The sequence below is a fragment of the Kogia breviceps genome, chromosome 8, assembly GCF_026419965.1.
Source record: "Kogia breviceps isolate mKogBre1 chromosome 8, mKogBre1 haplotype 1, whole genome shotgun sequence".
Lineage (NCBI taxonomy): Eukaryota > Metazoa > Chordata > Mammalia > Artiodactyla > Physeteridae > Kogia > Kogia breviceps.
Genome location: NC_081317.1, coordinates 39,026,583 through 39,034,330, shown reverse-complemented (window position 1 = coordinate 39,034,330; position 7,748 = coordinate 39,026,583). Strand labels below are relative to the sequence as shown.

General features: G+C 36.8%; 1 non-coding gene across 1 annotated transcript; it reads left to right on the top strand.

Moving 5' to 3' along the window:
- Nucleotides 1-2,181: 2,181 nt before the first annotated feature.
- On the top strand, nucleotides 2,182-2,284 carry LOC131762035 (U6 spliceosomal RNA). Its single transcript, XR_009337124.1, has one exon. It is a non-coding gene; the product is annotated as a U6 spliceosomal RNA (small nuclear RNA).
- Nucleotides 2,285-7,748: the final 5,464 nt, after the last annotated feature.

Below are 7,748 nucleotides of genomic sequence, written 5' to 3'. Positions count from 1 at the left end.
GTTGAAACTAAGCTACAAAAAGGCAACAGGGAAGAATCAATCTTCATAGTGGAAACCAAAAAAGTGAAAGAGGAGCAAAAGGAACAGGCCGAAGTGGATCAGGAAGACACTAAAGAAGATGTAACTGCAGAAAACAGAACAAAGAGGAGAGTCCACCCTGTGGTGAAGCAGAAGCAAAAGAAGCCAAGTCTGATGATGAATATCCTATTCCAAATCTTGTCCGTGGTCGCCATTCTCCCCTTACTGTTCAGCTGTCTTGTAAAGGCACGGTTTTTAGACACCCTAACAATAATTATGAATTTTTTTGCCTATTTAGATAAGTGTAAATGCTTTTTCTTAAAAGGTAAAATCAGGTGCTGTTGTTTATTTTTCTGCACAACGTGGAATTCAAGGAATATTGAATTAAGGAAATCTTTGACATCTTGTGCTCCAATTTACCATTCCATAGGCTGGGGGTAAGGAGGATTATATCCTTTAACATGAAGCATAATTAAATGCAATTCACAGTCATAATCCGGCATTTAGCATGTCTCAAACATTTCATTCCTGATCTTCTATACTTCATGCTGCTCTTTGGTAGAATAGTTTTCTAAGCAAACTGCTCCCTGATCTTGGTACTCTTGGTCAGACTTGAGTGCCATCTGTGACATCTTTGGTAGCAGTAGGCCAGTTTATCCTGCAACTTTAATCATACACTGTGAAAGATTGGACTTTTTTTAGTATGTTGTAAGTATGTTATTAAATCATGAATTAGTGGGATTTTAACCTAACAATTTATCAATATTTTATCATATGAGTACTTGATATCCTCTTCCAAAGGACAATTTGCCTCCAAATTTTAACTGAAGTGACTGGGTAACTTTTTAGAAAAGGACTGCTACCACTCTTTTTTAGATTTGTTAGGACTTGCATAAAAATTGTGTATAGATTATTTATATCATCTGTGAACAGACCAGACACTAAACCAATAAAATCTCAATTATAAGAAAAGTGATGGTGTGTATATATTTCATTGACTCTTAGACCTACATTTTTCACATAGGTTCTGCTATCCTCCTAACTGCTTGGTCATGCATGAACTCCAGCAAAGATTTTATATAGTTGTCATTTCAAATTGAGTTATGCACTTCATTGGTACTACGCATGTTGAGTTTAATTGTTATTTAAAATGTCTTTCAAAAGATTTCACCATAACCAGCATTGAAACAAAATCATATAATGTATGCAGAAAGATATGGAAACAGAAAAGCAGAGTACAAATGTAATATTACTGAAGCAAATAATCTTCATTAGAAGAATGACCATAATTTCATATTTTCTGGGGAAGAAACAACCAGTGCTTGATGGGACCCAAGAAAGAAGATACCCAAAGTGACTTAAGATAAGAAAATGCAAAGAGATTGCCTTCACACACCGTACAATCCAGCTTGAAGGGTGGAGAAACTGGCAAACTTCAGAATAGGTGAAGGAAATTTCAAAACTTCAAGAAGCTGGTTGTATCAGACAGACAAAGACAAACACTCTATGATCTCATTTATAGGTGAAATCTAAAACAAACAAACAAAAAACAGACTCATGGATTCAGAAAACAAATTGATGGTTGCCAGAGATGGGGATAGAGGGTGGGCAAAATGGGGGAAGGGGACCCAAAGGTACGATCTTCCAGTTATAAGATGAGTAAGTCCTGGGATGTAATGCACAGAATGGTGAGTAGAGTTAATAATATCGTATTGTACACTTGAAAGGTGCTGAGAGAGTAGATCTTAAAAGTTCTCATTACAAGAAAAAAATGTGCTGTGTGTGGTGATGGATGCTAACTAGACTTATTGTGGTGATCATTTTGCAATATACAAATACTGAATCATTATGTTGTACCCCCAAAACTAATATAATGTTTATGTCAATTATATCTCAATTTTTTAAAAAAGAAGCTGCTTATGACACAGGACTGTCCTATCAACAAAGTGTTATGCTATAGTTTAGTTGGCAGCTGTTGCTTTCTTTCTTCCTTCTTTCTCCCTCCCTTCCTTCCTTTCTTCCTTCCTTCCTTTCACTCTCTCTCTCTCTCTCTCTTTCTCTGTAGTACCTAAAACAATGGGACACTAACAATCAATGATGTCTTATAGTCAAATGAAATATAGTTCTTTGTTAACAAGAAAATGTATCCCTGATACATTCTAAGTGTTCCTTTCTGGAGCACATAAACTAAGACTAGAATCATACAGAGTTAGCATGGCACGTGGGTAAGGATAACATACAATCCGGTGAAATGTTCCACATTTTCTCTTTTTCTTAATCTGGGTGTTTATTTGTGAACATTCATCCAGCTGTACATTTCTGTTTTGTGCATATTTTTCTAAGCGTGCCATGTTTTAATGTGTTTTCTTAAAATATCAGTATATAACAGAGTTTGCAGAGTATGGATCCCATTTTTGTCATGATGGAGGTATACGTGACTTCTCACATTGGTGCACATATTTCTGTATGTTGGCACAAAATCCAAATGTCAACAGGAATTATGGAAAGACAGGTGACTTTTACTTTCTTCTTCACGCTTTTCTGTGTCTGAATATTTTTTACAGTGAGCATGTATTTCTTTCACAATGAGAAGAAAAAGACAGAAATACCTAGTCCCATTTTAAAAACACACATACTTAAAGAAAACCTGCATATTCATTAAACAGCAATTCCACTTCACAGAATTCGTGTACAGAAATAACTAAGGACGTGCACAACAATTTAGCTGTAAGAATGCTCATCACATTTCATGTCTCCTATCCAGTATTTTCATTTGAGAATTTAGCCTAAAAATGATTTACAATGTAGACAGATATTTATTTACAAGTTTTATTATCATAGTGTTTTGTAAAATATCAAACACTTCCAATAACTGGGGATAGTTAGATAAGTTACTGTATTGTACATTCACTTGAGGAACTTAGACACTAACATGGATGTGGATTTTGAAAAAAATGTGATGGCATAGGAGATGCTTATTAGCACTGTCACACGAAAAACTGTAATACAAAACTCGCAGTGCAGTATAAACCAAATTTTGTAAAACATGCACAAAATAAATATATGACATGTATATGCAAATAAGAAACGAAGAAATACATGTAAATGTTTATACTGGTTATTCCAAACTGAAATTATAAGTTTTTAATTTTCTTTTTTGTACCTTTCTATATTTTCCAAATTCTCTAAAATGAGTATTATGTGTTCTGTAACTTTTAGAAAGTCATTTTTTAATCACTGCAGTCACATGTACTTATCCAAAGAGCAAACATCCACACCAAAACAAAATTCTTATTCTAGAAAGAAACACAGAAGATGCCTCAGGCCCTGCTTCTCAGCTCTTGTACTCACATAATTGAAGGATGGCCTGCTACTTAGAGCCTATTGGGTTCATTTAAGTGCAGTTTTATTACACCTGCTCATCTAGTTTCCTTGCCCCAAATAAATTAGAAATACTGATGGAGGCAGGCAGAGGAATGCAATTGTCAAGAGACATAAGGATTAATGTAAAAGTGAGGGAGAGCTTCCCTGGTGGCGCAGTGGTTGAGAGTCTGCCTGCCAATGCAGGGGACACGGGTTCGTGCCCCGGTCTGGGTAGATCCCACATGCCGCAGAGCGGCTGGGCCCGTGAGCCATGGCCGCTGAGCCTGCGCGTCCGGAGCCTGTGCTCCGCAACGGGAGAGGCCACAACAGTGAGAGGCCCGCGTACCGCCAAAAAAAAAAAAGTGAGGGAGAAGAGAGAGAAAAATAATAATAGGCATATAATAATGTGTGTTTAGTGTCAGGGCATGGAATCTATAGACCTGAGGGCAACAGTAAATTAAAACAATCTATATCCATATCCAGAATGTGATTCAAGACATTAAATACTTTTACAAGCAGCACTCTTCTATTAAAAACCTTCAAGTTATAAAATTTCATGGAAATGAACAAAGTTACAAAAGTCAGACCAAAGAGTTTTAAAATTCTTTTGATTGCACAACAAATATTTATTTTCATAGATTAATGTTATACTACCATATATATTTATACACAAAGAGAAACATACACACAAAAATATAATTTTTAAAGGGTCAAAGTTTGAAATCCTTGTTTTACACCCAAAATGGATCATCTTGTACATTGATTTGGTTCAGAATTCAGCAAATTAATGTCTATGGTTTTATTTTTTTATTCACATTTTAACTCAAAACTTTCCTTACTAAAAATAAGGAGGTGAGGGAAAGCAGTAATAAAAAATGATCCTGGTCAGTAGTTTATCTGTCACCTCGTGATTCTTCTGGCAACCTTACAAGACAGCAGAAGGACAGACCATATCGCTAATCCAAAACTACTGGATGGTTAAGTTTGGCAACATTTTGATACATAATGAACCATTCCTTTACCTGATAGACTCTCAATCTCTCAAGAACAATAAAAGCCCAATAGGTCATCTTCCTCATACTTATCCTACACTTTAGGGGCCTATACTTGTGTCTGCTCATGTCTTCTATAGTCACAAATCTTTCTTGATATAAGCATCTCATATATGAGACAAAGGAAAGCAATTTTGTGATCATGATCATATATATATATATACACATATAGGTGCGCATATAGAGAGTTATGCTAATATATGAGTCCTATATTCCATAGTACGAACATTTAAACTTAGAAGGGATTATGAGTGAAGCTTAGTGATCAATAAGAATTGCACCAATAACTTAAGAGTAGTGTTTCCCAGCAGTACAATGTATAGAGAAATTATGGGGAAAAGTCTTCTAGTTAAGAGATATTTACTTGGTTCTTTATTACATGAATGGCTGAATAGTTAATGATTATCATTTACTAACATTTGTAAAAAGTTTTACATTATATATACATATATTTACATTTATATATATATTTATTATATATAATAGATGTATTTTATATATATGTATGTATAATCCTAGTGTGAGAGATATTCTTTGACAAAGCAATTCTGTGATGAATTAAGTTTAGAAAATACCACATCCTTTTCTTGGAAATTAACAGTGTTATTAACATATCAAAGGCCCTGAGAAGGCCGGTGATAAGGATACTTTGTCTAATCTAGGATTACCTAATGTAGAATTTCCCAAATGTATTTGACCATGAAACCCTTTCTTCTTTGTCACCTACTAATACCTCATGGAACCAATGTTCCTGGGACTGTACTTAGGAAAGCTTTATCTCCAACTCCAAATAAGGAAATTGACCACGGAGAAGTTGGGTGCCCTACCCAAGACTTCACAGCCAGTAAGAGGCAGCGCTGCGATAGGTGCCAGTCTTCTGACCCACATCCATGGTCTCTACCTGACAACTTGTCTCTCACTCACTTTACTATTAATAATAAAAGAGCTGAGTAAAGAAGAAACCTATAAGTCCTCATTTAAAATATGTTCCCCTTGTTTGGTGATCTTATTTTATGACTTTTCAGCTGAAAATGGTTCTGGTCTTGCCAATACTTCAGATTACTAATGAAAAAATGAGGAACTTGTAGTGGAAAAATAAATGCTTTATGAAAACTGAGAAAAATATCAGGGAGTACTTTATTCTGAATATTATTAGGTTTTCTTTCCTTAAAAAAATTATTGAACTGTGAGCTTTTATTGGAATAATAAAATATACAAGATAAATTGTAGTTGTAATTTATTCTCCAAAAACCAATTCCTGAAACTATACACAATGGAAAGAATTATAAGAACAATCACTATGCAGATCAGTGGGCTTTTCTGTGTATTTCTTACCAAATAATATTAACATCTTTGTATATATTTCTTGTTGAAAAAATGGAGAAAGAAAAGAAAAACAACTTCAAGTACTAACAAACTCTTATAGAGTTCCCGTGATATACCAGATATTTTATATACATTATCTCATTTAATTCCCAGCATGACCCTGAAAGGTACATGCTCATATTCCCATTTGAAAGGTAGGAAAATAGAGGCTCTGGGAGTCAGCACAGAGGTTAAGAGGAACTTGGGCTGCAGAGCCAATGCACCTTGGTTTAAAACCTCCCTCTCACTTCTAACTGTCTGACCTCAGCAAGTCACTGAGCTTCCCTGCTTCAGTGTCTTTATGCGTAAAATAAGGATAATAATACTCAAACAGAAGTCCTCAGGATTAAATAAGCCTCCATAAATGTAGGTTCTTCTTGTTTTTAAGTAAATGTCTGAAGCTCATGGAGTGGAGACTTGTCCTCTCTCATGGCAATAACCAGCTCCCTCACCCTCTGAATTTGCTGTCCTGTAAATGCTTTAAATCTCAATTCAAAAACAGTAACATGAGTGGCACTTCAATCTACTTTCTCCAGATAATAGAACAAGCGCCCATATTTGGCATCCCATCCCAGAAGCACAGAGGCCTGGCTCTGACCCTCAGGCAGGATGCTACTGGACACCCCCTGAGACAACCTGCAACTAACAAGGTTTCCAAACCGCTGGCTACCAGGTCGCTTCAGACCCTCCACATTCTGCAAAGGTGTGTATCACCAGCGTGCACACCTGAAAACACGGGCAACCAAACACAAAAACACCCAGCAAGAAAGGGTGGAGAGGCTGTCTTTAACAGGTTAATCTTTAATTTTCTCAAGTCTGTGGAAGTGATAAGGAAGAAACTTTTTTAAAAAAATAGAAAAGCTGACTGTGACCACGAAGAAAATTCACTTCAGCTGCACAAATATTTATTGAGAGTTTACTGGTTCAGACCCTGACAGATGCAAAGGAGTAGGATTGGAATTTTAAGTAGTTTATAATTGGGCTTCCTATTAAATATGGCAGGTTGAACACCTGTGTTCCCTCCCCAAATCACTCTAAAATGACTGAAAACTAATTTTTCAAAAAGAAGAAGTAAAGTTTAAACCCACTCTCTCAGCCCACCCCCATCCTCACTCTCAGCTAATGACCTCGCCTCATGTTCCAAGAAAAACTCCCCCAAACTCCCATCACCACGTCTCCCCCTTCACCTGCTGTAGCGTCCACACCATGTGCCCTTCCTTCCTGTGACTGCAGGCTGCCTTCCAGCTGTAAAGCTCCCCATGCTGTGAGCTAGTTCAGAGAACCACTCCAAAATTCTCCCCCCCTCCTACCCTATCATTTATCCTCTCTACAGGGTCATCCCCATCAGCATACAAACTAGCTGAACTCTCCTTGCTCCTTCAGCCCCCTCCCTATTTCTCCACATGAAAGGGCTGCAAAACCATTTTACAATGCTTCTGCATTTACCCCAACTCCTCTCCCTTTTGTAGGCTCACTCCACTCATGGTTTAATCCCACAATCTTAGCGTGGTTCCCAATGACATCCTTCCTGCTAAATCCAATAGTCAGTTCTCTCTTTCCTTACTTGGTACAATTTATCACTCCTCCAACTTGATACACTTTCTTCCCTTTGCTTCTCCAAACACCACTCTTTCCCAACTGCCCCACATCCCTCACATTTAATCCTTTGTTCTCTCTTCCTCTTCCAGGGGAACTTGGAGGCCACATATTGAAGATGGTGGCATCAAAGGATGAAAGGACCCTGAGTTCCTGAGGATGTGGAGAACATCTTCTCATCTCCTTTGATGACGTACATTGGAAAGAAACCTTTATTGTGTTAAGCTAGCATGATGGAGAGGTTATTATATCAGTTAGCATTGCTTAGACTGACTCATATATTCAACCACTGCAATAAGAAGGCAATGAAAAATCTGATTAATCAAGAAATAGACATTGAAGCAAAGTATTTAG